The sequence below is a fragment of the Sarcophilus harrisii genome, chromosome 2 (assembly GCF_902635505.1).
Source record: "Sarcophilus harrisii chromosome 2, mSarHar1.11, whole genome shotgun sequence".
Lineage (NCBI taxonomy): Eukaryota > Metazoa > Chordata > Mammalia > Dasyuromorphia > Dasyuridae > Sarcophilus > Sarcophilus harrisii.
In genome coordinates, this window is record NC_045427.1 from 481244285 (window position 1) to 481255060 (window position 10776).

The following is a 10776-nucleotide window of genomic DNA, read 5'->3' on the forward strand; positions in this document are numbered from 1 at the left end:
CTGGGATTCCCCATTCTTATTTCTCAAGGTCAGGAAACTGCCAACTCTTTGGTGCTTTGGGTTCAAGGCCTTCAGGTCAATTCTAGGTAAATGGATCTTCAGAGACTCCTAATACTCCCTATTCCTCTTTTCTCCCAAACCAGAGCCTTTTTGGCCTTAATCTCTGCTTACTGCCTTATTTCTCTTGAAGAAATTACCCATTCCACTAAAATTTTGGTTACTAAGTATATAAATGTTCTTAAGAATATTTGCACTAATTAAAAGAAAGCTTGAGTAAAAGTTTTTAATTCAAAAGAATAAATTCCTAATAATGAAATTTTGGGAATCACTATAGAACATTTAGAAGAGGGAAATAGTTCTTCCTGTCTTCTCTGGTGATTGCCTATTCTACTTAAACTCATCACCAGCTCTGAGGATCATTCGCCCCTCTTTTTTCTGAGTATATCTTATTTGTTCCCATCTCTGTCTTTAATTAGGCAGTGGTAGGGCCTTATTTTTTCTGCCACCTGGTGGAAGCTTCCACAGTTTACCACTGTCCTTAAAATCCTTTTTCCAAATAGTTGAAGATCCACCATGTAAAAAAGGAATTAGAATTATCCCAATGCTATGTCCAAAGGACTATAAAACTCTGCATATCCTTTGATCCAGCAGTGTCTCTACTGGGTTGATATCACAAAGAGATCATACAAGAGGGGAAAAGGATTCATGGGCAAAAATATAGCAGTTTTTTTTGTACTAGCAAAGAATTGGAAATTGAGTGGATGCCCATCAGATAGGGAATGGCTGAACAAGTTATGATAAATGAATGGAATGGAATATTATTGTTCTATAAGAAATGATGAGCAGTCTGGTTTCAAAAAAGCCTGGAAAGACATAGAATTATTCCAATGAACTCAGATGGCTGAAATAACACCAAAAAACAGAAATTGCAAGTTAAATCAAAAATTAGATGGACCCCAGACAAATCACCTAATCTCTGCCTCAGTTTCCTCAACTGAGGGAAATAAGGTAAATTAAGGCAAAAAAAAATAGAATCTACCTCTCAGAGTCGTTGTAAGGATCAAAGAGAAAATATTTGTAAATCACTTAGCACAGTGCCTGGCAAATAATAGATAATACAAAAATTTGTATCCCTCCCTATCCCCCCTTAAAAGATAATCATTGGAGGTACTCAAGTAGAAGTGGAATTCTAATTCAGGTATGGTTTTTGGTTTCTGAGTTTGGAAGGGAAATGAAAGGGGGAAGGGCAGAGTAGAGACCTGTAGGAATTCTCCTGAATTCCCACCCCCTGTAGTTGCATGTCTGTCTATCTTCTGTGAATATGTCTATAATACAATGGGCTGGGATGGATCAATCAAAGGTACACTGAGTATGGGGAATTTGCATTGTGATAAGGAGGAAAATTACATCAGACCAACATTCTTTCCCCCAGTAATTTAGTCAGCAGGCCTCCTAAATTTCTTTGGCCTGAACCCTTGCTCTGGTTCCCTTTTCCCCCCATTAAATTAATCAAATCTTTAGTTAAGTTAGGGGCAGCTAGTTGGTGCAGTGAATAGAGCACCAGCCTGAAGTCAGGAGGACCTGAGTTCAAATGTGACCTCAGACACTTAATACTTCCTAGTTGTGAGACCCTGGGCAAGTTACTTAACCCCAATTGCCTCAGAGGGAAAAATCTTTAGTAAGTTCATGTGATATGTTCAGGCTAGATGATGAAAATGCCAAGACAGAAGTTATACATTCCTGTGCCTAGGATATTTGGGAACAATATATATCCAAATTGATAAACACAGAGTAGTTTGGGAAAATAAGAATAAAGAGTCTCAGTCCCTTGAATTCGTCCTTCGTAAGCAACTCTATCTTGTGATCCAGGTCAGCCTTTGGTTTATGGTCTTACTTGAGATAGTAGGGCTCTAAGGAAAGAGGAGAAAGACTGAGGTCTTAATGACCTAAGATGGTGCAGTGGTCAGGCCTGGACCCAGGAAGACTAGAGTTCAAATCCAGCCTCATTTGCTTCTTAGTTGTGTGGCCTCCTTAAGGATAAAATGGGGATAATAATAGCACCCACCTCCCAAGGTGACTGTGAGGATCAAATGAGATAATCTTTGTAAAGGGCCTGGCACACAGTAGGGACTTAATAAATGATTATTCCCAGACAAAAGTGATAACAAGAGGAGGAGTCAGGTGTGTGCTTTGCCATGCCATTCCTTTTCTACTTATAGGATCGTGGATCTAGAGCCAGAAGGGATTCTAGAGAGATTAAATGACTTCTCTGAGAAGACAGTAAAGGTGAGAGTGAGGTTTTGAACCCATGTCCTCTGACTCCAGAGTCTTTACAGGTTTCACTAGACCAGCTCTGAAAGATCCCTAGTTTCAGAATAGCTTTCTAGAGAACCCGATAAAGAGGCAAAACTAAGAAGCAGGTAGCATCGGAAAGCAAGAGATAATACATTGATCCTGAACTCCCTCCTCTCTCAGTGGGAGAGGGAGAGCTTTTATTTTTAAAATGCCCAAGGGCAACACATTGAAAGTAAGATCTTTCTGGCTATTTCCACATAGGCAGTGAAAATGGTCCTTCCCATCAATTATTTGAAACTAAAAAGGAAAGGGAGAGGAGTATACCTATTTGAATAACCACTAAACTAAATATCCTAGGTGATGGAGGTACAAAGACAAAAATAAAACAGTCCCTGACCTTGAGGAGCTTACATTCTACTTGGAGATATGCAATATGGATATTCTATAAATAAAAGCAGAACATATTCAAAAGGGTGGGGCAGAGAGAGGGACAACTAAATGGTGCAGTAGATAGAGTAGATAGACCTGAGTTCAAACCCATCCTCAAACCCCATGTATCCTTGTACAAGATAATTAATCCTGTTTGCCTCAACTGTAAAATGAGCCAGAAAAGGGAATAGCAAACCGCTTCAAAATTTTTTGCCAAGAAACCCCACATAGGGGCATTAAAAGTAGGTCATGACTAAAAAGATTGAACAACATATGCAATATGAGGACATTTCAAGTGGTGGGAGACATAAGTTTCTGGCAAGAACAGACAAGGTCTCAAGTGGAATGGTATTTGAGCTGAGCTTTGAAGGAACAGAAATTCTAAGAGGCAAAGTTGAGGAGAAAGCAATTCCAAGCATGGGAAAAACAGTCTATATAAATCCATGGATGTGAGGGTTGGAACGCCTTGCATAAGGAACAGAAAGTAGATCAATTTGGTTGGAAAATAAAGTATGCAGAGGGTGTAATGTATATATCCGGAATGGTGATCTGAATCCAGAATGTGAAATTTTTTAAATGCCAAACTTAGGATACAATACTTTTCCCCGAGAGACAGTAGAGAACCACTGGAGCTTATAAACAGGGAAATAACATAGACTTGTTCTTTAAGGGTGATCATTTTGATTGTGCACATTCTTTGACCCAACAATACTACTATATTAGGGCTGTCTCCCAAAGAGATCAAAGAAAATGGAAAAAGACCTATTTGTGCAAAAATATTTTTTTTAATGAAGTTTTTATTGACAGAACCCATGCCAGGGTAATTTTTTACATTAACCTTTGCACTCACTTTTGTTCCGATTTTTCCCCTCCCTCCCTTCTCCCCCTCCCCCAGATGGAAAGCAGTCCTATCCATGTTAAATAGGTTACAGTATATCCTAGATACAATATATGTGTGCAGAACCAAACAGTTCTTTTGTTGCTCAGGGAGAATTGGATTCAGAAGATATAACTAACCCGGGAAGAAAAAAAAAAATGCAAGCAGTTTACATTCATTTCCTACTGTTCTTTCTTTGGATGTAGCTGCTTCTGTCCATTCTTGATCAATTGAAACTGAGTTAGATCTCTTTGTCGAAGAAATCCACTTCCATCAGAATACATCCTCATACAGTATCGTTGTTGAGGTATATAATTATACAAAAATATTTATAGCAGCTCCTTTTTCGATGGCAAAGAATTGGAAACTGAAGTAATGGCTGAACAAATTGTTACATGATTGTGACTGAGCATTATTGATGTGAAAGAGTAATAAATGATGAGCAGGATGTTCTCAGAAAAATGGGAAGATTTACATCAACTTTGCAAAGCAAAGTTAACAGAACCAGGAAAACATCATATACAGTAACAACAAGGATGAGCAACTGTGAAAGACTTAGCAACAAAATGATTTTGAGATGACTATAGGATATGCCTAACTATCCAACAGATAATCAACAATGTGGGACTGCTACACAGAGAAAAGACTAGGACCAGATATATTGATCTTAGAGTCACTTGCATAGAGATGATCATTGAAGCCATAGGAATTGATAAGATCACTAAAAGACAATAGAGAAAGAGAAAAGAAGAGGCCGACAGAATCTTCAGTTACATGCACAGTTGGGAGGCAGGACATGGATAATTATATAGAAAATGAGACAGAGGATGAGTAACACAGGTAGAAAGATGTTAAAAAAAAAACAAAAAAAAAAAAAAAGGAGGTCATAAAAACCCAGAGAACTGAGAATATCTAGGACAGAGGTTTTTAACCTGGAATCCACAGAGATTCATTGGTAAATTTAAGAAATCAGCTCACTTGGATGAGAAAAAAAACTACATCTTTATTTTCATTAATATTTATTTCCTTTGTAATCTATGTATTTTGTTTTATGCATTTAAGAACACTCTTCTAAGAAGAGTCTGCCAAAGATGTCCATGACACACACGCAAAAAAAGTTAAGACTCCTGATCTAGGAGAGGATGGTAAAAAATGTCGAATGGTGGAAAGCTAGAGATGATGATTGAGAAAAGGCCATTGTATTTGACAAACTAGAAATCATTGGCTACCCTAGAGAGAGATTTTTCAGTTGAGTGGTAAGGATAAGTCAGACTACAAAGAAACAAGAAGTGAGAGTGAGGAAAAGAAGTAGACTCTAGAGACTCTATGACTCTAGAGAGTTTTTTCCTTAGGAATTTGGTCCTGAAAGGAAGGAAAGATATAGAAAGACATCTTGAAAGAATGGGAGGCTAAAGTAAGAGTTTATTTTTAAGATAGAGAAGACCTGAATGCATTTGTAGAAAACAGGGAATGATCTAGTACAGACAGGTATCAAATATGCAGTACATGTGATCTATAACACTCCTATATAAGATCTGTACCAGATTAAAATTTAATTGGGAAATATTTAGCAAAATAAATAAAAGTACAATATCACAGAGATGGTGTCAATTTGTGGTTCTCTAAGTCAAGATGTGGTACAGTGGATAGTGGACTCCAGTCCTCGAGTCAGGAGGACCTGAGTTCAAATTTAGCATCAGACACTTAGTAGCTGTATGACTCTGGACAAGTAACTCTGTTATTTTCCTGTTTGCCTCAGTTTCCTCATCTACAAAATCATCTGAAGGAAGAAATGGCAAGTCACTTGACAAGAAAACTCAAAAAATAGAATCACAGAGAGTTGGACATGACTAAAATAACACACTAGTTAATATGCAGCCAGCAGGGATCCCTCTCTATTTGAGTTTGATCCCCCTCAGTACAAAGAGATTGGGAAGATTGGGAAGAGATGAGGATGGAGTAAGGATCTAACAAAGAAGATTTTAATCTGGTCTCAATGCAGTGGCATTGAGTTGAGGAGCACTACTGAGACAGAGAATGGAGGGAAGGGGGAGAAATAAGGGGAGCTGTTTATAGTATAGAAATATTTTGCCCCTATCTTTGCTGTTGATGGCTGAATTGAACTCTATTTGAGCTTTAGGTCTGATCCTGACTCTCAGGGAAGTAGTGACATCAGATTTGCATCTTGCCTTAGTATCTTTCATTCACCTGTGCTTGTCACTTATACTTTCATGCATTTGTACCCAAATATCTGAGGCATGGATTTTTTGCTGGCTTCTTTCTTGGATTTTGTCTCCTATAAAGTTCTGGGCTCTTTTGATATTCTTCCCATTTTGTAGCTACAAATGTCTGCAAGACTTAGGTGAGGGCATGTGAGACACCTGATAATTTTATCCTTTAAAGGTAAAGGAGTCAATGAGAGGGAGTTTCTATTTTAGATGTTACTTTGATTAACAAAGAGGAACAAATGGCTTGGGTAGAAATCATAGGAAACTTGGGAGTAAGCAACAATTCTATCTTAGAATTGAAATTGTAGAAATGCAAATTAAAGCAACTTTGAAGCTCTACTTCATGCTGATCAGGTTTTCAAAGTTGTAAAAAAGAAAAAAAGAAAGAAAATTAAAAACACTAAAGGGCCTATGGAAAAAGTCACTTTAATTGATGCATAGTTGGTGAAGCTGTGACTTGGTCCAGCCATTTTGGAAAACAATTAGGAACTCTGTCCAAAAAGTTACAAAATTGTGTATCTTTGACCCACTGATACCAAAAGTTATTAAATTGTGTATAACTTTTGACCCAAGGAAGTGATGCTGCAATAATACTTTAGTAAGGCACAGAGAATAAAGTTGTGAATAGGTACAGAAACTATGGAGACAAGTGGTCAAAATGTGTTGGGGGTGGGGGTGGAATACAGAGGCAAACAAGATAGGGAAAAGAATAGAAAGGGAGAAGGTTGTAGACAGTCACCCATATAACCATGAATTCCAGATGGGAACACTCAGCAGAATGAACCTAGATGGAGATAGAAGAGTGCAGGAGTGAGCAGCAGAATCTCTCAATTTTATAAGGTTTTGGTGAGGAACAGACTAAACCACCTTAGAGTTAGTTCATTAATATTCACATCATCTCAAAGTTAGTTATCAGCACCATCTGATCTGCAGAGTATGGAGCTTATCTAAGGTTTAGGATCAGGACCAAAAGCATCCACAGCAAGACCTAAATGGTTTCCCTTGATTTAACACACATAGTCTCAGGATGTGATCTTTGGTTAATAGAGAAAGATAGAGATTGTTAATGAAGCTATATTGATCTTTGGGACAGTCTGTATATCACTTCTAGTTTGGCTTTGCAATCTTGCTCCCCGAAATGATTATTTTATACTGGCTACTTATATTTAGTATTTCACTTTTTCCCAGTTATATGTAAAAACAATTTTTAACATTTATTTTTAAAACTTGAAGTTCTAGATTCTTTCCCTTTCTCCCTCCCCAACCTCTCTCACTGAGAGTACAAGTAAATCAATATAGGTTATACATGAGTAGTCATGCATTCATGTAGTCATTATTTCCATAATAGTCATGTTGTAAAAGAAAACATAGACCAAAAAAATCCTCAAGAAATCTTCAAAAAAATAATTAAAAAGTGTGCTTCAATCTGCATTGAGACACCAGAACTAATGGTGTCTCGATGCAGATTGAAGCATATGAATAGCATTTTTCGTCATGAGTCTTTCAGAGTTGTCTTGGATCATTGTATTGCTAAGAATAATTATGTCATTCATAGCTGATCATCTTGCAAAATTGCTATTCCTTGTTCTTGCAATATTATTGTACTATTACACAGTACAACCCTTTGTATCAACTCATTGAAGTCTTTCCAGTTTTTTCAGAGAGTGTCCTGTTTATCATTGCTTGTGGCACAATAATTTTCCATTATAATTACATGTCACAACTTATTCAGCCATTCTCCGATTGATGGGAATCCCCTCAATTTTATCCCTGGAAAAGAGCTATTATAAATATTTTTGTACATGTAGACCTTTTCCCTTTTTGTTTTTTATCTCTTTGGGGATACAGATTTAATAATGGTATTGCTATATCAAGGAGAAAGGATAGTTTTATAGCTCTTTAGGCAAGGTTCCAAATTGTTTTATGGAATGCTTGAATCATTTCACAACTCTACTAACAATGCATTGATGTCTCATTCTTCCCATATCCCCTCCAACATTTGTCATTTTTCTTTTCTGTCCTATTAGTCAATCTAATAGATATGTGGCAGTACTTCAGAATTGTTTTAATTTGCATTTCTCCAACCAATAGTTACAGCACTTTTTCGTATGACTATAGGTACCTATGATTACATCATCTGAAAACTGTTTCTATCTTTTGATCATTTATTAATTGCGCATGGCTCTTGTTTTAATGAATTTGACTCAATTCTCTATATGTTTGAGAAATGTAGGCTTCATCAGAAAAACTTGTTGAAAATTTTTTCATAATTATTCTTGTTAATTCTTCTATTCTCTCTTTCCTTTCAATCTGTCCCTCCTCAAAAGTGGTTTGCCTCTATCCTCTCCCTTCCATCAGAAACACATCCACTCCCCTCTCCCCCACTCTTCACAGGGCAAAAGAGAGTTCCATGCCTAATTGAATGTGTATGTTATTCCCTCCTTGAGCCAACTCTGAGAACATGCCTTTTTGACTCCCCCCCTTTCCCTCCACTGTAAAAGCTCTCCTGCATCTCTTTCATGTGTGACAATCTACCCTATTCTACCACTCTTTCTCTTCCTTTCTCAGTACATTCTTTCTTACCCTTCAGTTTTACCCCTTTAGACATCATTCCCTCATACTCAACTAACACTTGGACCTTCTGTCCACATACTCTCCTTCCAATCACCCTAATAATAAGAAAGTTCCTACAAGTTATAATTACCATTTTCCCATGTAGATATGTAAATAGTTCAACCTTATTAAGTTCCTTATGATTTCCCTTTCATGTTTGTCTCCCTATCCCGCTCTAAAGTTTTGCATTTAAAAGTAAAATTCTCCATTCACCTCTGGTTTTTTCATTAAGAATGTCCAAAAATCCTTTATTTCATGAATGTCTATTTTTCCTCGTGAAGGATTACACTCAATTTTGTTGGGTAGGTATTCCTGACCTCAATTCCAGCTCCGCTGCCCTTTGGAATACCACATTCCAAGCTCTCCAATCCTTCAATGCAACTTCTGTATTGCCAGATACTATGCTATCCTGACTGTGGCTCCAAGATACTTGAATTGTTTCTTTCTGACTGCCTGCAGTATTTTCTCCTTTAACTTGAGAGCTATGGAGTTTAAATATAATATTCCTTGGAGTTTTCTTTTTAGTATCTCTTTCATGAGGTAATTGGTAGATTCTTTTAAGTTCTATTTTACCCTCTGGTTCTAGAATATCAGGGCAGTTTTCCTTGACAATTCTTGAAAGATGATGTCTATCAGTGACCCAAAGCAATCCCAGTAGATTTTTGACAGAAAATGCCATCTGCAGCCAGAAAAATAACTATGGAGATTAAATGTAAATTAACACATGCTATATTCACTTCTTTTTTCTTTTTTTTCCCATGGTTTTTTCCCTTTTGTTCTGATTTTTCTCTCCCAACATGATCATAAAGTAATGTGTATTAAAATAAATTAATTCATTTAAAAAAAAAAGATAATGTCTAGGGTCTTTTTTTTTTATCATGACTTTCAGGTAGTTCATTAATTTTAAAATTATCCTTCCTGGATCCATTTTTTAGGTCGGTTATTTTTCTAACGAGGTATTTCACACTGTCTTCCATTTTTTTCATTCTTTTGTTTTTTTTTTTTTTATTATTTCTTGATTTCTTATAAAGTCATTAGCTTCCATTTGTTCAATTCTAATTTTTATAGAATTATTTTATTCAGTGAGCTTTGGTACTTCTTTTTTCATTTGGCCAATTCTACTTTTAAAGGAGTTGTTTTCTTCTTTGGATTTTTTTCCCCAATTGACCAGTTCTGCTTTTTAAGACATTCTCCTTATTGGCCTTATTTCCTTTATCATTTGGCCTACTCTATTTTAAAGTATTTTTAGTGTCTCCTTTACCAAGATGCTAACTTGTTTTTCATTATTTTCTTGCATCACTATCTTTTCTCTTTCCAATTTTCCCCCTCCTTTTCTTAATTGATTTTCAAAATCCTTTTTGAACCTTTCTTTGCCCTGAGAACAATTCATATTTTTCTGGGAGGCTTTGGATGTAGGAGCTTTGATTTTCTTATCTTCTGAGTATGTGTATTCATCTTCCTTGCCACCATGGTAACTTTCTATAGTCAGAATCCTTTTCTGTTGTTTGCTCATTTTTCCAACCTATTACTTGACTTTTATCTTTTTGTTGAACTAGGGTTCTGCTTCCAAGATGGAGGGTGCGCTTCCTAAGATTCAAGAGTTTTGTGCAACTGTTTTCAGATACCTTTAGAGACCTGAAAGTCTTCAGTTCCTTCAAGGTAATATGATGTAAGGAGAAGTATATTTGCTACTCCCCTTTGTTCTAGTCTGTGCATGATCAAAAGCATTCTTTTCTGCCCTGGAACTGTGAGGAGGATCCTTGCTCCACTGTGACAGAAGCCCTGGTATGTTATTGCTATCTTCATCCTAGGGCTATGGCCAGGATCCAAATATGGACAAAGCAGGAGAATCCTGCTTCAGTACCAGCAAAGCAACCCCTGTAATCTCCTTGTGACCAGTTGTTCAACCTCCTTACTATCTGTGGGCTGAGATTTCCAGAAGCCGCCCTTGCTAATTCAGTGGCTTCCATGGCCTGCTCCTGGTTTGCTGGGGCTGGGACTGTGCTGAAACAGCCTGTTCTGGACTGAGCTTCATTCTCCCCCAATATGACACACCTTTCTTCCCAACCTCCTAAGTTGTCCTGGGCTGGAAAATTATTTCACACTATCTTTTTATGGTTTTGGATGCTCTAAAATCTATTTGGAGTCATTACTTAAAGGTATATGGAGAAGTTTGGGGAGAACTGCCTTCCCTCAGCCATCTTGGCTCCATCCTCTGATCTATACTGGCTACTTATAAACTTATTGATACTGACTAGGAGTGGGGAAAGACCATACAGACCAAAGCAAGATACAATTTTAACACAGAAGTGATACTCTCAAGATGAAGAATAT